Here is a 26,969-nt window from a genome sequence, read left to right as displayed (position 1 = left end):
GAGAGAAAACCTATAATTTCTTAGCCAGCAACTGCCTAGTTACTCAGACAAAGAAGCCACTCACAAGTAGCACATAATACAAGCCATCAAAAATGCAAATGCAATCTAAGAGAGCCATTTAGTGGGACCATAACCAAGGGTATTAGTTTTGTGAAAGGTAGATGTTTTCGTGAAGCAGCAGGAACCATTATCAGTTAGGAACTAATGACAGGTTATTCAAAAGCCATTATCCCAAAAGGATTAACTACAAAATCAAAATTGCCTTGCCTTTCGAGAGTTATGGATATTTTACATTTCAGGCTAAGAAACAAACTCACCACAGTAGTAAGTCTGTATGCACCACCAGTATGTTCAGTCAGGGCCTTGTACCATGGGCTCAGAACCTGCAACAACAAGAAGTGGGAGACTCAGTCAGAGGCTTCTGAGTTACATTAGATGAGAGAAAACAAAAGTATTTTGGTAAACACTTTAGTAAATTGGCAGTACTGTCGCATCCAAAGTCAAAGGTCAATTTGTGTAATGACAAAAACAAGACCTGTGACAAAACAGAACTTTAGGTAAATGTGAAAATTGCTCACATACTATACTTGGAAGGAGCTCTGGCCCTGTAAACTGAATTTAAGGAGACTGAACAACAAAATATACAACAGTCTTTCAAATGTGGTATATTTGTCTTCATGAGGCTCTTTCCAAATGACACAGGAAAAGGTTCTGTAATGTCTTTTACATTTCTAGTCCCCCTTTAGAGCGCCTCTGGTGGTGCTTTGGATCAATGCTTTGGTGATCAGGTTCCTTCTAGTACTAGAACACCCACAAGGATGGTCATGTCACGGGTGAAATGATAAGGCAATTAATCAAAACAAAATTAATCAGAAACTATTTTAATACCCAATTACTGAAAAACTACTTTTTAAAGTAAAAATGTCAATCATTCTCTAATTTGTGCCCGGTTAGCTCAGTCGGTAGAGCTGGCGACCCATATATGCAGCGGCTCGGGTTCGAATCCGTCTTCCGGCCCTTTGCTGCATGTCATCCCCTCTCTGTCTGTCCCCCTTTCCTGTCTATCTCCAGCTGTCTCTCTTTCAAATAAAGGCCAAAAAAAAGTAATACTTTAAAAAAAAAAATGTTGGTATTCTTTGTCTTATGTGATATAAGAAGGGGTTTACTATATTTGGGACTGTTGGCTGAACAAACCAAACATTTTTTTATTTTAAAAAGGGACATTGTGTAGGAATTTCTCCCATCTAGCGGTGAAATTGTATTTGCATTCAAACGAATAGTTTGGCAGTGACAAGCGCCTCTGGTTTCAGTCATGTGACGCTGGCTCTGAACGAAAACGCGTTGTGGATTAGCTAGACAGGTAGGCTAGTGCTTTATGTCCCTCTCGGCGATTATAGTTTTTCAAAATGGCGGAACGACATGGAAGCCTCCATGGACTTGCCCGTCCAATGTATATACAGATAAGAAATTCTTCGCTTACGAGGATAAGTCAGATCATTGGCAGAGGTAATTTTACACCAATGAGGACACATTTATGAATGAAGACATTGATTTTAGCTAATAAAATACTTAAAACACTACACAATGTCCCTTTAAAATTGGCACATCAGTAAAAAATCAGTCGCACTTATTCCTGCTGATGATGTTGTGTCAATAAACAGCAATATTCCAGCAAAAGGCAGGGAAGAAGAGGGCTGCTATCTGGCAAACTAAGGCTGCTCAATTTATCGAAATTTGATCATGATTACGATTTTGGGGCCAAACGACCTCAAAACTAATAAAATCGGGGGGAAACGATTTTCTTTTCATTTTCTGTTGTGCAACGTTGTATAGAAAAAAAGCTGTGTCCCAATTCAGGGATGCAGCCCCTGTATTGGGACACAGCCACAGTCACAGGCATGCCTATTTCAGTCAGTCACGTTGTTTTCGTTGGAACAGGTAACGCGTAACAGTAACAGGTAATCAGTGTTTCCTCTAGGATTTTTTGTTAAAACTTTTTGTAGAGATTGCAAGAGTGCACTATGACTGTCAATGTAAAAAAGGAGACTTACAAATGTTTATGGGGAAAGGAAAGTGTAACTGAGGACTTCCTTGCAAAGTGTTTTTGACAAATGTCCAATAAATGCAGCATGTTTCTGAAGTTTAAAAAAATAATCGTTTGAATAATCGTGATTTCAATTTTGACCCAAATAATCGTGATTATGATTTTTTCCATAATCGAGCAGCCCTATGGCAAACAGAAGTAAACAATGCTGGTTATAAACTACGCACTGTGAATTACTTCTTTCTTCCAAATTATGAGGAAGGTAAGGCATGTTTGTTAGGTGTACATGACACACACAGTGCTTTTTGATGAGACACGTAAAAGTAACCAGACACGAGTAAAAGGGCTAAAAGCGTTAGCCAGCAGTACATGGGGACTGAATGGTCTAACCATGTGACTGACACTCATTCAGAAGTGTGAACAATGGTTCACCTCTTCAGTCTGAGGAAAGAGGACAACACACCATTAGAGCATGTTCACTGCCAACATTTACAGCAAGTGGCCACCACACATCTGCCAGGCAATGCATTGAAAAAAAAATCAATCAATGCAGCTTTGTGAAGCCTATAATGCTTCTTTATGGTGATACTGTGTTTACGTTCTGCTGTAATTAAGGCTGCAGGCTGAGGTGGCGTTAGAGTGTTGCTGGATTGCATAATACTGTGAAGTGCACTGGAAATTACTGACATTAGGGTTTTTTTTCCCCCAGGCTCACTAGCTCCTTCCCTATTTTCCCTGACCTTGATTCCTTCTGTGCCTCTGTCCTTCTAATCATCCAGTCCCTTGATTCCACTGTCTCCCTTCCTCCTGTCTCTGCTGCCTCTCTTTACAGCATTGGTGAGGCTGCAGAGCAAAGGGAGAGATAATGTTACCACAAAGAAAGAGTAGAGAGTAGTTGGGTGTGGCCAGAGAAAAGTGTTGAAGGTTGCAGATGGCTTGCTGTAGGACACGGCCTGGTATGGCAGGAATGAGGTTTGTAAGCAGCACAAGGCTGTCAGAGATAGTAATCTCTTTGATAGCAAACAAAATATGAAACACCTGTGCCTCTACCTCTGCCTTCACCAGTCACCCTTTTAACAGGAAACAATTAACACCAACATACTCTTGTATATGGCAGCACCCACACAAACATTGATCAATTTCACTCTACAAGTTTATTTTATTATAAACAACCTATCCTCTAATTAGGCATGGGATGATATGAAAACTTCATGTCACGATGATCTTGGCCAAAATAACTGCGATACACAATATTATTGTGATAATCATAAAAATATACTACTTTAAAATGGCACTAAATGCTGGAATCAATTGACCTTACATTTAGTTAAGAAATATATATTTATTGCATTACAGATAGGAACCTCATCTCCCTGTTCTTTAGGATCTATACCATTTCCAAACTTTTGGATTAACATCCAACAGGCAAGCCGAGCCTTCAGCCACAGTGACACGATTAGGATTTTGGAATGACGTGTGCTCCTCTTTGACCCCTTGTTCACAATAAATCAGGAAATCAATATAGTACTGTACACTGGCACGATAGACAGCTTACTGCTGCTGTTAAATAAAAGTTCAAAAAAGCTCATGCAGTGCAGTAACTGGGCAGTCCCGCCAGGATTATGCAGGCATTTCTTGGGATCGTTACAGCCCAAAATGCCAAATTTCACAACAGCTTTCCCAAAAAAAATTGAGATGCAGGTTGCAATGTTTTTAGGCATGTTTTGCACTGAAATTCCGGTAGAATGTGAAAATTGCCAAAATAGTATATTCGTTCATGTATAATTCATTACAAATCAAAGACAACTTGTTCCAGTGATAATACAATCACGTACAGAGTAGGCTAGAGCAACCAGGACTATACGTCATAAGCATGCATCCACAGTCATTGTGTCTTTATTCCTCTCACTGCCAGAAGGGGGATACAAAGTGAAACACTGCAGGTTTAAGGGAAATTCACAAGTAACCAATACATTTTCTTTTCCAGAAGAAAAGCTCCAGTTCAACTAAGTGATAAAGCAAGACACCTTCGCTTGGCACAGTTAGCACTTTGACTTATTGAGATTATAGAACTGGAACACCAGCAAGATTTCTTTCCACCCAGCACAGCTCATTTCAGTATTGGCACTGGAACCATTTCAACATCTGAGTACAAGTCAGTCTTTTAGCTAGTTTGTTTATCAGACGAGGGGGTAGTCGAGCAGGTGTAAAACAACAATCTAACACTGGGCATAAGTCCTGTATCAGTCAGGCTCTGATTCTTAAAATACCCAGAGCGGTTTACAATACAGAAAGGAACAAAAAGGCTTTAGCTTTATAGAATAAAAATACAGACCAATGCCAATTGATTAAAAAAAAAAAAAACCCTTGATGTATAATCCCAGATACTGACCCCAGAGATCAGCCTGAGACAACACTATCCTGGAAAACATATGAAAGACAACACCATTCGTCATCACGTCAACATTCACAGAAATCCATTTAGATTAACTTAATAATTCTATATTACTGTCTGTACATCATTTACCAAACCATGTTTTCCAAGACTTCTGATCTCATCTTCTATGCACATATTGTGTGTAAGCCTTCAAGATTGAGCCTGAAGCCGCTCCAATCAGTGTGCTGATGGTCCAACAAAATACATCAAGTGCAGTAACCTATCTAGCTTTACTATACTATATGTGCTACTGTTGTTTTCTTTTGTTGCCGGCAGCTTTGTTGTTGGTTACTGTCAGAAGAGTGCTAGCATACTAGCAGGACTGGCAAGGAGCCAACAGGAAGCAATCAGTCGGCTTGGCTAGAGGAACTCTCTAAACGTGCATGCTCTCGAAAACCATAGCAATTTATGTAAACCGGAGACAGACTCCAGTACGTGTGCTCTGTAAGCCCCCAAAATTGGTACAGTTGCTTTCATTGCAATGTATCTTGGAGCTTATTATCCAGTTTTTTTAAATTTTCTTAGGTACTCTCTCACTTTGTATTTAGGCAAATTATTGTGTAACATACACTATAATCCACGTCAGACACAGCCACCACAATCATAAGCAAGCCACAACTGTAACATCACACCTTCCTAAAGACATAAAATCACTGCTCCTTTGTAGGGAGCTTATTGACCGCAGGCCTTTCTCTCAGCAACGATGCCACATCATAAACACGGGTTATATCACTAAGTACTCTTAACACCACATATGCATGATGAGATCAGTCTTCTTGTAATACTGGCCGATCCAAAGCCGTGAGACAAGCTCAACCAAAGCATTGAACTTTTAGATTTAACCCTGCTTTACAGATAAACACATCAACTTCTGAAGCAGTGCTGAGCTGTAGCTATGCCTGACAAAGATGCAATACATCAGAGAACTGCAAGGATCCCATGACATTTAGCTGGAGTTAAATACACCTCGGCTTCCTCTGTCTCATGAAGCGCACAAGCGGGAGAAAGCCAGCCAAGTAAAATACTGACTCAAAGTCACAGAGGGCTCGTTAGAGGGCGAGACGGGCCACTTTGGGCATTAGCACTTAGCTACGTTAACTATGTTTTATTTTGGAAATTCATAGTGCAATAATGTTGAACTGTGGAAGATGGCATGCTCATGATCTGGCACTCTAATAATTAGTTCATTGTATATTATTGATATCAACTCTGCAAAGTTCATCTGATCCATCATACTCCTGCTCCTAATATGAATATGTAGTTACTTGTTGGAGAAATGAAAAAAAAAAATCTGAAAATACAAGAGAAAGAAGACCAGTCCGCTGGAACTGGTCATTAAAAATCTAGATAGAGACAGAGTTTTCAGTTAATAAGCTAGTTAGCTAGCAACAGCTGACAAAAAATATCAAAGGCTGTCAGCTAGAAATAAAACACCTGCTTTTGTATACGTCTGTCTTCGATCAGTTGTAGTGGTGAGCGGTAAATCTGCCACCATTACTATTATAAACGGTGCCATGCTAGATTGGAAAACCTCAAGTGCTTAGCAATATGATGTATGTTTTTTAAAAAGCAGAAAGAGCACTAGATAATGGGGAAAAAACACATTTAGCAGGAACAGAGGTAGCAGGCGTGCACAGATAACAGCAGGTCAGTTGTCATACCTTCAGGTATCAGTGGACACTCTTCCACTGCACAGGCACAATCCCTAATCTGAACACAGGAACAGCACTCTAACAAAAGCACCATTTTTTCAGGACTAGTGCTTCTGATGACAGCTTGGCTTGTGTTAAGGCAACTAGTCGGTTACAAATTACCATCTCTACAATGCATTTATATTCCAAGCAAAAGCATGAAGCTGCCTTATGATAATGGCTGCATTTTACCTTGTACCTTAGTGTGGTCTGCTCCCTCACCAATTAAACCAAGGCCCATCACACTTACTTATAATGTGCATCAGAGTCCTGCATGTGTCCAGTTTTGCAAACACGCACGCACCCACCCACACACCCACCCGTGCTACACACAGTCATATTTTTACTTGCACAATTATAGGTAAATGTAAACAAAATAAATAATTAATTAATAATAATTAACCGTTAAGTCGAATCAATCACCAACTGCTGCTGCGTCCACACGATCAGCTGGGCACTGATGTCAATTAAGCTCTGTCTCAGTTCGCTAAATAAATTTAGTTTATTTTTACACATACCTGTACCCGGGAATTTATATAAATCTTTGCAGGTATCTGACGAGTAACACGCCAAAATGTTGTGTAAAAAGTAAAAAAATATATTGATGTGAATCTGTGGGTACTCTGATGCGCACACTTCTTCTATACTATACTGTTCCAACTTTTTCTTGGTCAACAATTGTTAAACATTCTGATCTGTCCGTAACAAAGGACCACTATATATACTACAGTTTCATATATTTCTAACACAGCAACAGCTTTGGGAACATCTGCGATGGAGTACAAATTTGTTATTGTAATTTGCATTTCCAACCAGAGTATGCCAATTAGACAGGGTTACTGCAGCTAGTAAGTTCATAGATCACACAGCAAATTTGACAATGCCCATCCATCCATGTTAAGCCACTAAACATCTCTACCAATGAACAGATCTAGATTTTATCCACCAACCAAGTCAACTGTCTACTTCAACAAAGTAAAAACCTTAAAAAGAAAAAATATTTTGCTTCCGGTACTCTCTTGGATGAGAAACAATACTTACTGGTACCTAAATTAGACTATATAGTTTAAAAATAACAGTAAATGTACATTGTGCAGCTCTACTACACTCCCATTGGCTGAGCCCATTCTCAGATTTTAGTCACACTGCACAATGATACACTATTGGCAAAATAAAATGTGTTTGACCAAAACAGTACTGCAATGGGTCACACAGCCAGAGTCAGCAGTCCACAGGCTGTTCAACTGTTCACACTACAGGATTAAATCTGCGCCCACTGTGCAGCTACAGCGTGGCGTTCCCGCGTTGGCGGGTCAACCCTGTCCTGGAAGCCGCGGAATGCCCACTGTCCCTTTGTTTTCTTTGTGGCAACACGGGGACACCAGCTGGGTTGGGGCGTTTCCATCAGCAAAGTGAGCATTCCCATGATATTTTACTATTGAATGTAATCTTTGTGGGTCAATCAGAAACACTTGCATCAAGGAGTAGTTGACCATTTATAGCAAATGGATATACATTTAGATTTGGCATTTGAGGGAACGCGCAAAGAATCTGAACAGGAACAAGGATTCTGCTCCCATTATTATAAAAACAGTGAATATTAGTTCATTGAACAACAAACAGCAATTGCATGAGTATTAGTAGACAGTGACAAGTGTCAGGTCATAATGGCTACACTGAACACTGCATGAATATATAATAACAGCTGTTAATGCAACGTTACTTCAGGTGTCATATAGCCTAACTCTTCACAGCAGACTGTGAAAAGCTAGTGTTAGCTTAGCAGCCAAGTCAGGCTAAAGACAACTAAAATAGCCTAAAACTGGACGCCTCCAAAGGGAGTTTAGGAGCTGCGGAGACAGAAGCCACGTGATGACTGGTGGCTAACTAACTAGCTAAGTTAAAAAACAGGCTTGCTGCTTGTTAGATGTTGGTCCACATAGAACAGAAATTCAAGCAACTCACTACAGACAAAATGGAACTGCCCCAATCTCAACAATGTATTTAGACTTTTAGCTGTAAACAGTGGGTCATTCATGATTTGATCAAAAGCGTTGATAAAGACAAGAAAAAAAATGATGAGCTTCCAGAATGGTCACAATGGTGGATCACTCAGTATCAACTGAGCATTAATCTAGCTCTCATATTGGGTTATCATCAATACCTGTATCTATTGTTATGTTCTACTTCGTACGCCTCTAATTAGTATGGCCAGCTAAACTGTGATATGGGATTTCCCCAGAGGTTTAGACGCAGGCTGCAGGATACAAATCATCATCCTCGGTCACCCTACAGCAGAGAGGAAGAGAGGCTGCATGCCTGTTAACAACAAACCCTTAAAGGGGAGGGTCACAGAGCACAGACACATTCTTCACAATGTTGAACTTGACCCCCGGGGTTGCCACACACACACACACACACACACACACACACCATGTGACTGCTGTCAACTGTGCGTGTGTGCATGTGAGCTGGCCTGAGAGTGTACGCAGTGTGTGTGTCCCTAAAATGATCTACTCCTTTAAAACTGTTTGAGCAAATAAATCTTCACAAATTATACAACTCTTTTGCATTTTATTGGAACAAGTACAATTTCATTTCTACTCAGTTGTATAGTCATTGTGTGTCAAAAGATAATAAGCACAATTTACTAATGCACCTTAACGCTTACAATTTAAAACCCGTAGATATTGGGCAGAACAATGTTGCAGTTTTTATTACAGGTATTGTGATTATTTTCTATAAATCTTTTTTTTTTTCCCGGTGTTCTAGACGTCTGCCAGGCATAGTTCAAGGTACATTATATAACAATGCTAGCTGGTTATTTTTCTCAGCAGCCAGATGAAGAAAAATCCAGTTCAAAGTAAACCTTATCTGCCTACACCAGTTTGTCCTGCTCAGGGTCATGGAGGCTGGAGCCTATCCCTGCACACACTGGGTAAGAGGCAGGGTACACCCTGCCTGGACATATCAATGGACTATCAGAGTGCTGACACATACAGATACACAACCATTCACACTTATTTAGTGTCACCAACTCACTTAACCTGCACGTCAAGCGGGAGACCCAGAGGAAACCCACACAGACACTGAAAATGATCCTCATAATCCTTTAGCTCTAGTATATAAACAAGCTGGTCTTGACTCGCTCATGTCTTCCAGAACAATCTGGTTTTATGTAAAATAAATTATTTATGTAAAGACTACACAATATCAGCTAACAGGATGATTTTTAACAATGCATCAGCAGGTTGGGACTTAACCCGTTTGAGGCTGTACTTTGTGCTGTTATTGTACTGCATTGTATAACACACACTAGTTAAAGATACAATAAGTAATTTCTGTCGCTACGGGGTCTCTCACATCAAAACAATAACAAAAAAAACAAAGTTTGATGACACTGAATGAAGCAGTTTAACCTTAATAGTGTTTCTCTCCAACAATGTTCAGCAGACAAAGGACGTCCTGGAGGGGCTGCGAGTCGAGCTGCTGCTAACGTTAAACTGAAGTCCTTCATCTGATTACACTATATATATATATATATAGTGTAGATATATATATATATAGGTCGATCGATATATATCTATATATATCTATATATCTATATAGATATATCTATCGATATATATATAGATCGATATAGATATATATATCTATATATATAGTTAACCAAGATCTAGAAAGTACAGCGTAAAAATGTGGCTTAAACCTGGGTTAAAAGTCAATATGACAGCTTCCGGCAGACAGCCACAACGCTGATGCATGCAAAGGGAATTTGGCATCATTGACAGGCGACCGGATTTATCTGGGTTTGAACATTGTTGGAAACATTTGAGATAATGTGAGTGCACAACTCAACTACAGGTCTAGTATTTATCAACATTTTAATGCCAAAATGTTATATAATATAGCTGTTTTTACCATACGTCACTGCTACAACCAGTCCATTCTGATTACCAGCATCACCAAAATTATGTTCAGGAAGTATGTACTCGTAATTAAGGTTAGGTTCAGTTACATTAGAAATCACAGCTAATATCTCTCCTCATCTTCTCACATGTACAGGGTCCAGGGCTGTTCCATATTTGTGTCTCTTCCTCCTCATGTCAAGCTGTTACCTAAGGAAGACATTTTCACTCACTGCACTTCTTTGTCCATTTTGTCTTTCCCTTTTCAATTCACAACACTGACAAGCACTGGTTACATAACTGTACTACTCTAACCACCCTCTCTGTGATTCAATAAGGCCAACTAATCAATGTGTCCTGTGTAGATAACATGACTCAGCTGCCTACTCTGTAAAGAACCATATTCTTGTGTCCTATGCTCATCATTTGCACTGGAAATGCAACATTGAGGACAAATAAGCAAACCCAGTACCAGTGTTCACATTATGTTTCAAATGCCCTTCTGGTCACAGCTTAGCTGCACTATAGAAGATTTAAATGAATATGTCTAGCTTCCTTCTCACTCCTTATGACCAAACTGAAGCTGCAAAAGAAACAAGTGACTATACAGACTGAGTGATTTCTCTTACTGACTCATTTGAAATTGTGGCATCAGGTACAATACAGTCATTATTGGAAACCCTGCTTGCAGCACAGTCAGGGAAAATGGGCCAATGTAAGGACGGTCAACAACTTTGTTGGTTAATAAAAGGTGGTCTTGCCATCAGCTGTCACATACCAGATTCTAGCAGATATAATATCAGATTTCATGCATCTTCGCACTTTTCTGTCAAGCATCAACTCAGGATATTGTAAAATGTAATGTCATTCAAAGCCTTCCACTGTCATATTATTTATCTTTAAAAGACAAACACTGCTCAAGAATTGACACATCCATAACTGAGGTCACAACTGATCACTTCATTGTTTTCACGAAGCTTTTTACTACTTCCATTCCTTATCGTCTAAGATCTAAGATCATCTGTTGCTTACACCTCCCCAGCTACCAGCCCACATTCTCGTACGTGCTGGAGTGGAACCGGCCACCCTCTGGCTCTCAAGTCCTTATGGATCATGTTTTGGCAGGATTTAAAGCAGAGACATATTTTGAAATAGCTAAATGCTACATTACACACAGCCAATCAGACCTAGGGCAGTGTGTTAGCAAGAATTTGGCGATTCGATATGAATCGCAAACCACATGTGTCAATTCAATATACTGTAATATTGTAAGCAACACAACATCACCATGCATAAATCTGAGCATAACACTTTACTTTTTGTGCTAGAGCAGTGGGAGCTGTGTGTTTATCACGGACCCTGTAATGCAATATAGATGGAGCCTAAATGAGGAATTTTATTTACTAAATCGAATGACCTGCTAAAATGTTCAGCACCAGAGCACAGGGGAGCCACATGCTGCATCTGATCAACCAACTAATTGCTGAGACTTTTTTGACCAAACAATTCACTTTACATGTGCAGGTGGGACCCTGTTTTTAATGTGGGTCATCTATGATGGACACAGGAGCCCTTTTTACACCAGAGCCCAACCCACGTCTGATGAGTTGCGCAAAAAGGATTCCTTCAAATACAAAAATACCAGGTATATCTAGGGAAACTTATCTCCTACAGTCTCAGTGAATTGTGTTTTTTATGTTCAGAGGGACATCCTCATACACAGCCAAAGTCACACTCCACTTCTGGACTAGCCTCACTATATTTATGCATATAACATTTCTTTCAGTAGTCTGAAAAGCTACAAATGACATTGGAGTTTCTGTTAAAGTTTCTAAAACAATGTGAACATCCACCTGTCCTAACATCTGTCAGCATTTAACAGCTACAGATTACGTACATCAGTGACCATGAAATACACTTGATTCTGTGTGATTGGCCGGTGTCCTTGCATGACACACTCAGCCTACCTCAGTGCACAAGCACAAACGACGAACGGAGGATGTGTTATGAATACTTCTTGAATACACCACAAAGACTGACACCCAGCTGATTGCTGACATGCACATATGTTGTGCACTTGCATGTGAGGAAATGACTAGACAGTAGTCAGTGATCGTAATCCAAACCAAAAAAAAGCTGATTAAATATTCTTGTCATACAGTTGGAAAGAAAGGTGCACGGCTAACTGAGCAAACTAGCTAACAGCAGCTAAAGTTAACAGCAACAGCAGTTAGTGGACACTTTAGCAACTAATAGTGATATCTGTCCATCAGGAAACCTCAGTAAATCACAGAGTTGAGGCAGAACAGATGGAGGACGGAGGATGTTTCGTGTGTACTCCATCAACAAGTATCCATTTTGCTTGTTGTTGTGGCTTCTTCTGGTTGTTTCGCAATTTAATATGACACCGGTTTTACAACTGGGGTTTGGGGATAGAATATTTGAACTTTTATCATACATTTTGGAAGTTGGAACAACCAGGGCAGAAACGGGATTGGCTGTGATTGGTTGTAATTTATAGTGATTCTAGTTTGATCAGAGATTAATTATCAAGCCTTTTTTTAATCTATAAACCTAAAGAAAAAGAATTACTCAGATGGGATTCCTTAATATAATCCTCTGAAATTGGGGGTCCGTGGTTCAATGTGCATCTACTGTAGGGGTCCTTGACATGAAACATTTTGGGATCCCCTGGTGTAGGTCTTCAGTGTGGCCCAGGACACATTTGCGTACACACTGCTAAAAGAATGTGGCCAAATGTGGCCCAGACCACTTCCCAATGTGGTCTGACACATCTGATCTCAATGAGTCTGGGGTACATTCACACCTGTACTTAAAGCTGTCTGTCAAATTGGATCACCCAAGAAAGATGTTAAAAGGTGTACAGATGTAAACAGGACCGGAGCCTTTTCCTTATCTGGGACTGGTACATTGTGTCATTGACATGAGCTTCACAAGGTTGGCAAGTGGCCCTCCTGGGTGTGTGTGTGTGTGTGTGGGGTGTGTGGGGGGGAATGCATGTGTGCTCACCCCTCCCCCACACCGCCCATGGCTTTGGAGCAACCAGCTGCAAAGCACTCTAAAAAGCTTTGAATAAGATTTACTCAAAAGGTAATAAAATAATATACAATATAATGACATACTGTGTACTTTGGCACATTTACAGTATGTTGGTTAAACAGCAACATTATCTTACACTGTGGAGATAACTATGGGCCTGTATACACAACACTTCAAACTGGTAAGGAACTATAGGATAACGTGCTAATATTGCTCAAACTACAGTTTCTGTTTTGATTTGTTGTTGTTTTTTTTTAACATTATTGTAACACTGAAGTAGCTATCAAAACAGCTACAAAGTGCATTCAAACACAAAGTCATGAAAGTAAGAAATAAAAGCATCAATCCATAATTCAAAAATATCTAAATGAACTAAAATAAAAAAAAAAGTGGTGGTTAGTAAAAAGTTAACATTGACAACTTTACACCTCAAATGAATTGCCAGTGTTGATGTAAAACATGGAATGTATGCTATAAATGGTTCCTTTCTGGTTGAGATTTACAATCACTGAAGTGTTTTTAATTCAAAGCTAAGTTGCAGGAAGGAAGCGCGCGCGCGCTCACAAACACAAACCAACCACGAGAACGAACACATGCACCGTGCGCGCGCATACTCACGCGCTGACGCTGCCCATCCCCCACCCCGACAGAAAATATAAAAATAAACGTTCAAAACAGCGCAATAACCCGCCCAAACCTCCTATTTACCGCCATAAGTCATCACTCTATACGGGGGCATCATTTATAACGGCAATAATAACGTAAAATGACGATAAACACTCACCAAAAGCTCCAAATCACACAAGGGGGGTGCCTTCTCCTCTGTGCTCCTAATATGGAATCTCCTCCTCCTCCACCACCGTTGTTTTCTGGCTCTAATTAAACCTCGAAAAAGCGTTATAACGGCCTTCAGACCCGGCCAACCGGTGCTAGGAATCCCCAATGACCGATGTGTTTTGGATACACGGGCATATATAATGATAAATCCCCTTAAAAATGAGCTGGATGGACAGTTGGGTCTAGATTGTAGGTTTGCTCGCTAGTAGAGAAAAGAGCCAAACGGTTCAGTAGCAGCCAACGGCTTCAGACTGAAACACAGAGCAGCTGACCTGCCAGGCGAAAATGAGGTAGGCCTGAGCTCCTCGCTGCAGGAAGCACACTCCAGTCACATAAACATCAAAATGGGTGTCGCAGTATGGAAAAGGATGGTGTAGTCGGGCTGGGGTTGGCGGCAATTCTTCAAAAACAACTTACAAATATTAAATTAAAATACATTTTAGGCCAACGTGGCCAAGCTCAATATTATGATTAATGCATAGTTATTTTTGTATTGTAGCTGTAGGCGTGCTTGCCGTTATGATTGAAAGCTACTGATTAAGGAAAGTATAGACTAACATTTTATTTAAGTCTTACACCAAAATGATGTAATGTAGTTGTTTATGTTTTATATTTGGACGTTTCCATTGCCTAAATAAATAGTAATAAAACCAGTAAGCGGAAATACTTTTAAAGGTCCAGTGTATAAGATTTAGGGGGTTCTATTGGCAGAATATCAGGAATATAATATAATATGTTTTCATTAGTGTATAATAAAATTAGAATTGTTGTGTTTTTGTTACCTTAAAATGGCGGAGTCCAACATGTTGAACTGCCATAGTAGCCCACACTACCTCTAGATAGGGCCTTTGACCTTTTTTTTGAACGTTTCGTGGCAACTGTAGTTTCTCCCACTGTAGGGGACTGTGAGGCGAGGGGTATTCACTGGGTTGCAATCTCACCACTAGATGCCACTAAATCCTACATGTTGGACCTTTAAATTATGGAGAGTTCCAGAATAACTGGACCTCACTGCTTTATGGCTGATGGGAATGTCAATCATTAAGCAGGCTATTTGGTTTGTCCTTTCTGGGCTACTGGCAGTTCAACATGGCGGACTTGTAGAAGGGGACCCGCTCACTCTGTAGATAAAAACGGTGTTACAAAACACAACAATTGTTATTTTCAGGTTATACACTAAAGAAAACATACCAGTGAGTATTATATTCCATTCCATCAACAGCTCTTATTTATTCCAAGGAATTTATTTGTAATTTGCAACATTCAGGATCTTTTTGAAATGGTTTTCTGTGACAGTAGTAAACCTAACAAATATGAGTGATACGAAGGAGGAAAGCGGTGGCCACGTTGGTGGTGGGGTGGTAGAGCTGGGGGTGGAGGCATCTTTTCAATGTAAACAACATCAAATATGGAGAGACTGGAGCGGGAGGCTTTGCTAGAGAGATGCAGAAGACATACTAATGCACATTCTGCGGGCGTAAACAATGAAAATAGATTACTACTCATACATGCATGTTTGCATTAACTCAAAGCATATGCCTATCAACACACACACACACACACTACAGATAAGGCTGCACTGATACAGACACACAGACAGAGAGCCCTTGGGGAGTGTGTGCTGTGAGCGTTTGCGTGGCTGTAACAGGAGAGTGGAGGATGGGTAATGACTTTTAAACAGGGAGGGGGGGCAGCAGTATTTCCTCAGCCTGTACTTTCACATGCCTGGGGAGGTTTGTAGTACAAGAGAGCCCTTACAAGTCTGATGGTGGCAATCATTTTGCATTGTTCTCATCTGAGCAGTTTTGCCTGTACTTGTTTAGTTTTTGGAGTAAACGCAGCCATCGCAGCAATGGTTAAGTAATTGTGTTGCTTTTGTGGCCCATTGCTGCTGAATGAATGAGGAGGAAAACAGTGAAGTAGAAACAGCCCCAGTGTAGCAAATTGTGAAGCGAAGCACCTCAGGGTGAGGCAGACCACTGTCAGGGGTAATGACTTTCTGGGAAACCACAGTACACACACATCTATATGCAGCACTTAGTGTTGTCTTCTCTTCTGTTGACTCTGTAGCAAACACACCTCCCTCCACAATTACTACTAATGAGTTTTTACTTAGATGTAAGTGTCTTATGAAAAATACAGTTCTAATACTAAATGCTAAACAGGGAAGTCCCCCTCCAGTCCAAAATGTGTTTTTCAGTGTGCTGTTTGAATGCTGTCTGTGCAGAGTCTGACACTAGAAGGATGTTTTCACATTCATCTGCTGAAAGTAGAAAGTTTCTCTGTGCTCATTGAACATCTGATTTTAAGGGGCGGGGCCTACCAGCAGGATTGGTGATATCATTAATAGTTTAAAGTCCAATCCAATGAAATAGGAGACATGTTGTGTCCAGCAGGAAAACTAAAGAACCTCTAGCGCTCACTAATTAAAATATTGATGAGGTTGTTTCATCAATACACAAACAAACATTTACATGGAGAGTATTAAGTATAAAAATACTCAAGTAAGGCACCTCTAAAGTACTTCATGAGTGAACAGTCCTTTTAAATATTATTACATTTGTGTTTAAAATCTTGAATCTTTACATTAGATTCAACATCCAAAAATACGTCTTATATGTATTACTATTATTAATCATATTTTTATAAGCATACACATTAGAATAGGGGAGGTCAGGATTAGTAATTGAATTTTTTTTTTTTTTTTATGTTTTTTTTTTTTTATCATCTTCCCTGGCACCCCATGGCAGCCCCAAGGGGCCCCCCGACCCCCACTTTGAAAAACGCTGGCCTAGACCAAATGTGTAGGCGGTGGGGCATGCATTGTGATCGGACCTCAGCCAGGTCTAAATTCAATCTGTAAAGTGTGCTAGCAAGTCTTCCCTCGCAAAAAGCTATTTAAAAATGAATGACGCCTGTCCATGGCAGCACTTCCTTTGACCTGAGACAGCTGTGTTTGACAATTGATTTGCATATTGAAATCTGATCAGTGGGGCAGAATCGACTTCAAGTCAACACGTATTCGCACCAGGTGTAATTGCAGAAGCCCATGGATCAGATGTCATTCTCCAGATAATGTAGATCCAGTTACAGACCACATGTTTATTGCAAGTGGGAATGGGGCCTTGAATAGAATCGAGCCATCATTAATGCTATTAATAATGCCTGTGCCTTTCCTACTATGACAAGCAAAAGCATAAAGTGTGTTTTTGTAATGAAAAGTCTTTGAAAACCAAAGAAAAACAAGGGAAATTTTTGAAGAATTTTACTAATATATTTGAAATTGACAAGTAAAAGTTGAAATCATTTGACTACCACAGGAACTGGCAGTGATAAAAGCAGCGTAATCAACATCCAAAGCAGAGGGATTATGTTTGAGAGCCGATTTATTAAGGGTACTTAACTTGTGTATTTGTGTGGACATGCACATTCCTTTGAGTGTGTTTTCCAGTGACAAATGAAATCAATGCAACAAAACTAGTTTGAAAGGAATGACGCTGTAATCTTTGTGTTGTCTGTCCCAACCAACACACCACATGGGACTCTCGTCACCTGATTTAGCCAGGAGGTATTAGATGACAGCTCAGAAAAAGAGAGTAATAAGACTGCCTGATTCTTTCACACATGTTTACCTGGAGTGGAACAGTATGAGTTACAACCTGTAACTCTGAGATTCCCCTTTGGAAAAGACTATGAGGAATTTCTCTTCTGCCACGTGAAGCTTTGTTAGCACAGCTCGTTATGTACACGGGGGAAAGCTGCCATTAAAGAATAAGGAGAACAGAAGAACAGGAACGGGTCAAACTGAATCACATTTGTGTATGAATGTGTATCTTATATCCTGCACACCCAAAATGGTCACAGGTAAAACAATATTTCTGACCACGGTTACAATAATAATACTAGAAATACACACTCACAAAAAGAGGTATAGGAGGGGGAGGAGGTACATTTTTTATTGGAAAATAATATATATATATTTATATATTTGTGTACATAAAAAAAAAAAAATATATATATATATATATATATATATTTTTTTTTTATACAAAAGTTACAAAGTTCCAGATTTGTATTTGTAGTTTTTGAACCATACATTTTTGGATTGTTAAAGATGGATCTCTCCCTTCACAAAGGTTGAATTGTGTGCTTCAGTTGACTATAATGTGTGTGTATTGCATTGTGCACTTCAGCGGCTATAATCAATATTGTCATAATAATGTATGACAGTGTGTGATGTGAGAGGCCTCCTGATGAACGTACATTATCAGCCGACTCAGCAGCTTCCCTCGGCTTTATGGAGCTTTATAGTGTGTTTCAGCTCATTGTTTTGCTGTCTAGCCCAAAACTTTACTGTTTTGGTTCACTCTCACCGCTCTCATTTGCTCATATGTGACTCAGATCTGACTTTTTCACAGCAGTGACAGCAGCACAAATCACATGGAATCTGATCTCTTCAATTCTGATTTGGGCCACTTGCATATGTGGTCCTTATCAGATACAGGTCTTAATGTGACCTTAGTGTGAATTTTCATACACTCTGGGTTTACAGTCCACATGCGGGTCACTTAAGGACTGTGACCTGTTCACACTTGAATCTTATATGTTATATCTGATAATCATTCTCTGCATTTGACACATGCATGTTTTAGTGATTTGGTGTGTCATTAGAAGGATCCATCACTGATATGCTAAACTGGATTCAATTTACTTTTGAACTGCTAAATGCTATGTGTGCCATTTGGTGCTAGGCAGTATAGTATATAGGAGTTTGCTTTTTTTGCTGAAAACCCTGTGTCTGTTGGAAACGAAGCTAATGAGAGCAGCAAGACTGAATCAAAACAGCACAGTTGTGGATCGTAAAACCAAAACAATGAGCTGTAAGACACTAAAATGCACTGTAGACCCAAGAGGACCAGCAGAATTGGGTGATAATTATCTTTGGGTTTATCGCTATGAGTGACTGATGAAACATTGTTTAGTCCAGCTTTAAACTAGTATAACCACAAGGGTCGATATTTATATCATATATCATCATATATATATTATATGTGTGGGCCATCCATACATATCTGCTGTCCTCGTCCGCTTCGGAATATCTCTTCAGTGTGGACATCTCAGTTAGCCATGCTTTCATCTCTCATTACATATACTCTTCTCCTCCATTTTCTTAAGCTAACTGGAGAACCTATACATATACACACAAACACACACAAACACACACATGCCCTTCCTTTGGCCAGTTTTTTCAGTCATTGCACATCTAACAATAACAGCCTTGGCCTTTAAAAACCCATACCAGCATTATACTATATCCACTTCAAAGGGCGTGTAATACTTCACTCCACCTCTGGCATATTTAGTGCTTTGACAATGACAAGGTCTCAACAAAGCATGGCTCCATTATATGTCTTCATAAGGCCTTACAGTAATGGCTGTGCACTACCTACGGAGCTATAATTTACCCTCCACAGTGAAGACTGGAATAGCATGGTTGGCTGTTGCTGTTAAGTGATTAAATTATTTAGCACGTCAGAGATAGACAGAGAAAAACAGATATTGTATGAGTGTGTGTGCAGGCTTTTATGTGTGTTTGAAAGGGGGAGAAGAAAAACAGAAAGAAATTACTTTTATGTATGCGCTTGTGTGTGTACGAATGAGAAAGAGAGAGCGGCGTGGTGTGTTCCGCCTCATCAGGCTGATAAGACAAAGAGCCTGGTTGGTTTAATAACCCCATCGATCCCAGCTCACCTTGTTACACATTAACATTTACAACTAGGAAATCCAACTCAGACAGTTAAAGACTCTCCTGAGTGGAAGGGAGATGAAAAGACAGAGAATCTTAAAGGGAGGAGGGGAGATCACCAATAATAAATCCCAGAGTGTGCAAACAAAGCGGAGTTATAAAATCTACTCAGTGTCAGTTCTGGTGATTTTGGCTGCTTAAAATGAGAAGTTGTCTTCCCCTGAAACTCCAAACACCAATAATTCCCAATAACAGAGAGGAGAGGTATTAACATTGGAGAGCTCTCTGGAGGTTGTGCTGTATAAATATTATAAACCAAGGAACTGTGGCTATTACGTCTCTAAGGATGCCAATGTCTGGCAGTCCATCATTTTGGTCCAGACTGTAATATATCAAATATGGGATGGATTGGAACAAAATTTGGTTCACAGGTTCATGTTCCCCACATGAATAATTGTAATAACTTTGGTGATCCCTTAGCACCATCATCAGGTCAACATTATTGATTTGTTCAATACTTTATTAGACTAGCAAAACTATTCACAGCCTTAGCCGTACTTTGTCTTTAGTGCTAATTAGCAGTCCTTTTTTTCTGTCTCTGTCTTGTAAACATTATACATGCTATACATACAGTTAGCATGCTGATATTAGAATCTAGTACTCAATTACAGTCAGTAGCCCTAGCGGCACACATGCCAAAATTGCACCATGGGAGCTATGGAACTTCTCATTCTACGTTTTTATCAACTTTTTATCAGATTTATCAGAACACTGTTTGTACTGATGATTCAACTAGCATAGTTTCATGATGATGCAAACCGCAGAAGTGCTCCAATTGTGAGTCACATCACATTGTCTATGGGAACCAGGGGCAACCAATGCCACACAACTCCATGCTGTGGTTATTAAAATTAGGGTAGGTAACGTTTATTCTCATTATCGATTAATCTGTCAAGTATTTTCTAATTAATCAGCCGTCAGTTCCCAGTGCCCAAGGTGACTTCGTTCTTTTTATGTTTGACCACCATTCCAACACCTAAAGATAGTCAATTCTCAACGATTTATAAAACGGGGAAAAATCAAATAGTGCCGTTTGATAAATGACTTCAATCAATTTTCAAAAGCGCTGTCTCGTGTATCCTGAAATAGTCTGATAATCTTGAGCACCAGCTCTGGGCGCCGTCAAATACATCCAAGTCATGTTGTATGACAGATTATGATTGAGTTCCATAAATAGAGCCGCTCTGTGGGGAACACTTTGACAAAATGGAGTGAGAGGCTGTATGTGACGGCTCATGAAAGGTCTGCAGGAACAACATGCACAGTCTTTAAGTGCGTTGTCATTGTGTAGTTTGTTTTTAAGCCCTCTCTGCTGTAAGATTTTGATTTATATATAGACTCCAGTAATATGGATCCTTGCTAGATGTAACCTTATGATAATGAAATGTCAATGAAGGTACACCTTAATATTTTGAAACACTTTTCTTCGCTGACTTTAAGGTACCCGGTGGAGTTTTCTTGTGTACAACTACAAAAAAGCATTGTGTGTTAGTTATGGAGTTACAGCCAGCAGCTGAATAGCTTAGCTTAGCATAAAGACAGGAAGAAGGGAAGGGGAAAGCCTAGCAGTACAGTCTCTAACATGTAAATAAGTTAGCTTTACAGGTACTGGTATTTGATAAACTACGATAATCTGCTGCTACTGTAGCTTTACAGACACAATCTACCACCTTGTTTCTGATTGATGTTCAATTATAACATCTCTTTCAGAGCTACTAACTATTATAAAAATATTAACTGAACAACAATGTTGGCAGTACCTCTTATTCAGCCCTAAGTGGGGTCTGCAGGTATTCCTTTCAGGCTGCATACATCCCCAACAACTGTTACCAATAGGACAGTTGGTATGTCGCCTGAGAGGTGTAATCCAGGGCTAAAAAAGACTGCCAAGCACTTGCTGCTGCTTGTTAAGGTTATTCATTTGAGTGTATGGTAATGACTGAAATCAACTCAGATGAATGTATCGACATTTTGATCATTCAGATCCTCTATCATCTGGTCCATGGGGGCTGGACATTAAAGGGACCCCATTTATTTTAGTATGAGGTTAACATAGTTTAAGATCAAGATAAAATACAATCATGACTGAATGTAGACCTCTGCATGAATATTTAGTATCCCTTGTGTGATGTAATCATTTTCTCACAGAGTTGCTGTACAAGTGTCTATTTTGGAAGACTATAAAGATGGTGCCTGCCTACTGTAATGTCACTGACAGTGTATTGAGAGGTCAGTGACTTGGGGGTTCAAAGTTCAGTTTATTTTAACTCTCGCTGACAAAACAACTTCTCATAGAACTCAGGGGCCCACAAGAGCTTCCCTCTATAATGTGAAATGCTATTTAAAGCAGTTTGTTCATAGCAACACAGTCCTGTGAGCTGCTGTTCATGGGCTTTAGCTTTTAAGGGATCTTCAAAGCACACAGCACTGCTAAGGTACAGGTAAGATAACTTAACTGTATTCAGTTTAACAGACGGCCTGTTTATGCGTAAACAAGACCTCTATCACTGAGCTGTAAAATTCTATTGTTGCTCCATCAATCACACTGCCAACATCCCCCCATGTTACTACAGTTGACATTCACAAATGTACAATAATCCTCCACATATTGGACACTGTACAAGTGTACAGGTCATATACCATAGTGACCTCTGTGGTGGGTACGCTCACTAGAGGTGGCGATACTCCGTAAGAAGTAAGGGTACTCATGTGGACAAAAATCTGAAGTACCGGTGAGAACCGGCCCATTTCAGGTACTGATTGAAGGAATGGTGTTCTTGTTCTTGGTTCTCGTTATGTGACTGTTTGTGACAGCAAGGAGACAAACCTAAAAGACTGCCAAGAAAAAAGGGGAGTTTGGGAAATCCTACATCAGAGCAGAGTTTTAACTCCACCTTTTAGTATCAGCTCAGCTTGCTTGGAGGTACCATGGAGATATTAATCCTTCAGGTACACATTGCTGTGTATCTGACATTATGGAGTCCCATCATATATGGTTTGACATGTCAAGAAGTAAACACTGTTTCTCAACAGCAGACACTACTTATGGTCCCATCCCAGTTGCATTGACTTGATACCAGTCCAAAATGGCCCCAGCTCACTTGAATGAAACATGGACGTTTTTTTCCTGTTTCAGGGTTTGCTACCGTGTAATGTGGCTTCCCACTGTGTGTCTCCCTTGGTCCATAGACTTTACACTGGGATGACATCACGCACCTTCCTAGACTGTAGGGAAGTTTTGCAAATATAAACTACTAATCCTGTTTGCAGCTCTAGGTGACCTGTCAACAGTTTTACAGATGTCAATTTTATAACGGAGGTCTACAGGGAAACCTTTGGGCCACAGGGCCACTGGGACAGAATGGCAGCAAGGCTGAGTGGTGGTGCTGTATCCTTGTAGCCACAGTGGCAGCTTAAAAGTCTCTGTAATGTCTTATGTAAAATATACTTTATAACTAATACTTCCCTGGTGGAAATACCCAAACAATCCACTGACACTCAACAACAGAACCTTTGGACTGCAGTCAACTTCACTAATTGATGATGTCTAATGAAATATCTGTGAATTTCTCCTGCAAGAAACTTTGTATTAGAAACTGTTTTCAGTACAAGGTCTTTCATTGATTTCCAGCTATGCAGAATCGTCTACCTACTGTATATCAGATTTTGTTCATTCTTTATGTTTTCACACCCCAAGGGCAATACAGTATTTACACAAGGATGAGCTGAACAAAACAGAGCTGAAGGTGCTCTTTGTGTAAAAGCAAGGCCTCAGCTGAAAGACAGAAAAGGTGAAAAGCCTTTGGAATGGGAAGCATACAGAAAGGTTTCTGAGGTGGGCAAGGCATGACCAAGAACTGTAGGGTGAATATCAAATAGTGTGTGGGAGCAGTTCAAATGAGTGAAACTCAAATCATCTAACTAAAGCCCTTTTATACACTGAATAGGCAACATTGTTGGCTTCATCTGTCTGTAAAAGTAATTGCTTTTGGTCTTTCAAATACTGTTACGTAAATCTTCTCTAATGACTCTATTCAAACATATCAGAACTGCCCAACACTCAATTTTATAATGCAATTTACAAGTGAAAACAACATGCATCCACTGTAGTGTTTTCACATTGATCTCATAAGATGTGCTTTTAACTTCAGTGGTGTGCTACCGACTATACAAAGTCCTACTGTATCCTGTAAACATTGATATAAGACGTTTTGTTCCAAGTCCACATAGCGTTAGCTGTAACCATAGCTTAAATGGCTGGGAGGACCTACCAGTTTCCTAAGCTTGTATTTCATGTGGAAAGTGGCTGGGTAACGTTAGCACTGATACCCACAAGATGTTAGTTTTAGCAACACTTGCTGAGTCACCAATCAAATACAGTACTGACATCATCAGTGGTAGCAAAACATTCACGCCTCCTGGAGAACACCAATGTAGAGGGCGCTGTCACTGCAGGAAAATCAATAACCTTAGAATGAGCCATTTTTATCTACAGACGCTGTGGGTCGCCATGGAGGCCACCATGTTGAACCGCCATGTTTCTACAGTAGCCCAGAACGGACAAACCAAACACTGGGTTTAGACAGGGCCGAAGGGTAGTTTCTCCTTCATGCTTGGAACAGGAGGGTGAGGCGAGAGCGTGGCAAACAGCAACTACAGCGCTAGATGTCACTAAATCCTACATACGGGTCCTTTAAAAGCTTGTACCAGTGTAACTGCAAGTTATAACTGAGTTCAAAGCATGCACTTTACTTTGCTGAACATTGTTCAAATGCATGCTTCACCATTTGTGATTATGTTTCTTACAACCATTCTATGAAAGCCATTGTCTACTATCATTTTCTTACAATATGAACATCAGTAAGCACTTGCTTGGGTGCTCTGTGTTACATCATTGTTATGAGGTATTGCAGTATGAAGTTGCACAACAATAATTACAGATTACACAACACAATACATTAAAAATTTCAAACATAAGTACGGTTTAAAACTTGGTTGAAACTATCATATGAAGTACATGTTATGTTGTAAATGGGCTTAAATCAGGCCCTATTTCTAGTAAGGTGTGCCCTATAGTGTTTCTTACTGCTTATTTAGAAATAGATACACACACGCACATATATACACATATTGTACTTTAAATATGTCTAACAAATAGTAAGCAGTGTGTTCTTGCAGGCGAGGTCATTTTACCAAAAATGGTATCTAAGCTCACTTTATTATTGTTGGCCCTCTCTGTATCTCCTCTTGTCTTACTGCCCATTATGTCCATCTCAGTGTCTTGCTACTCAGATGGAATCATCCATCTCTACACAAGAGGAGAGAGAGAGAAGTGGGGGCAGGGTAGAAAGAAAGAGAGAGAGAGAGAGAGAGAGAGAGAGAGAGAGAGAGAGAGAGAGAGAGAGAGAGAGAGAGCGAGCGAGCTTATTGTAAACTGTAAGAGGTGTGCAGCAACTGGGACAGATTATGTCTGCGGAAACGAGGACTGCAGGATCCCACCCATCCCCCACACCACACACACACACACACACACACACACACACACACACACACACACACACACACACACACACACACACACACACACACACACACACACCAGAGCTCATTTGTGCCTGGCTGGTCACCTCACTGCAATAGATAGATTCCACCCCACCCCCTATCCTCTGCTCAGTCATTCAGACCTGGGAGAGTCAATAACAAGCTGACATCATCATTGGTTTTGTAGGATACAGTGCTGCCTTTATTCTAGCAGCCATATGAGAGAGAGAGCAGCATTTTCTGTGCCACTGATGAGGGGCCGAGCGACCAAATGCAGGTCAGAGAGCAGAGGTAGAGATAGGTGGACACAAGCAGAGAGAGAGGGAGAGCGATGGCGGGATGGGGGAGGGGAGGAGCTGCGTGGTTGGCCATTGTAGTCTGGCTGTATCAGTGGCCAAGATGCATATCTCTCTCACACACACACACACACGTACAGAGGGACACCCTGGCATGCACATGTACACACAATCACACATAAATAAATGTGCATACGTGTATGCTAACATACACACACGAATACACACACCAAATTTGTTTTAATTTGAGGAAATACGGTCATTTGCTTTCTTTTCAATAGTTAGGAGAGACAGTCTTCATTAAACATCATTAACCACATTATACTGGCTACTGCCTACTGTAACTCCATAAAGACTCCAAATCATTGTTTTTACATTTCTCTCCATGTAACCTTTGGGTTAAACAAACAAGATACATTGTTTACATTAGTCGGCTTTACAGGTATAGTTTGAAAGAAAGAGAACTAGACAGGCAGTTTACCTCTGCCTCGTCTTTATGCTAAGCTTTGTTAAACACATCTTAACTCCAGGTCAAAGCGATAAAGGTACCTTGTGAGTGTTTGACTACTAGTAGCGCTAAGAAGCAATGTGTCAAGTGTGCGAGCATGCAGGCAGCGCATCACACTTGTGAAGTGAGAAGAGCCATTTTGGGCATCGCTGGTTAAAGACGAAAAAATCCAAAACTGCAGACATAAAAACCTAGAGAAATGAACCAGGGCCAAAGTGTTTTCAGACAAGAAACATCCAAAAAATCAAATCCAATGTGTCAGGTAGAACATGGCTGAACATTATGGGGATTTTATAATTTGCTGCTTAAATCATGGAGGATTCAAATAGGATTGGAACATTATCCCATATTACTTCTACACTGAAAAATTAGCAATAGGAAGACAGAATAGGGAAAATAACAGCTCTATATGCATTCCTGCCGCTAGCAGTAGAGCTACAACCCAACGTATGGAATAGTGGCACTATTGAGCAATGTTTCAACACGCATTTTGTTTTTATATAACCTGCTCTACTGTGACATGCATTAGAGCTCCAGATGAACGTGCTGGTATTAACATGCTAAGAAAATGGCACTGAAGACTGAAGGCTTGCAAAAATGGTTGAAATTTGGGATTCAGACATATTCAAAAACAGATGTTTTATGAGCAAGGAAATACATTCAGCAGCTTTACCTCAAGGATGACACACAATGCAAAATACTGAATGTGAATGTGTGCGAACAAAACTTCATAGGCACCTTTAAGTATGGAGCTGACGGATACATGATTAGCCTTGCTTGTTCCTGTCAAGGTTAAACAAAGAAGATACATTGTGCCAATTAGGCAGCTTCAGATGTGTTG

General features: G+C 40.1%; 1 protein-coding gene across 4 annotated transcripts in view; it reads right to left on the bottom strand.

Annotated features, from left to right (window-relative positions):
* Positions 1-14,234, bottom strand: part of tbl1xr1a (TBL1X/Y related 1a) — a 38,890-nt gene extending 24,656 nt beyond the window's left edge. For 2 of the 4 annotated variants that reach the window (XM_051377823.1, XM_051377821.1), the window contains exons 1-2: positions 13,925-14,234; positions 318-383 (exon numbers count right to left, since the gene is read on the bottom strand). The gene's annotated coding sequence lies outside the window, so the exon portion shown is untranslated. Of the gene's footprint in view, positions 1-317; positions 384-2,784; positions 2,888-13,924 lie in introns of all 4 variants that reach the window. The other 2 variants (XM_051377822.1, XM_051377824.1) reach the window with 2 other exon arrangements.
* Between the last annotated feature and the right edge of the window lie 12,735 nt (positions 14,235-26,969).

The sequence above is a fragment of the Dicentrarchus labrax genome, unplaced genomic scaffold (genome assembly GCF_905237075.1).
Source record: "Dicentrarchus labrax unplaced genomic scaffold, dlabrax2021, whole genome shotgun sequence".
NCBI lineage: Eukaryota > Metazoa > Chordata > Actinopteri > Moronidae > Dicentrarchus > Dicentrarchus labrax.
Note: the sequence above shows the minus strand (reverse complement) of the source record. Positions and strands in the feature narration are given on the sequence as shown.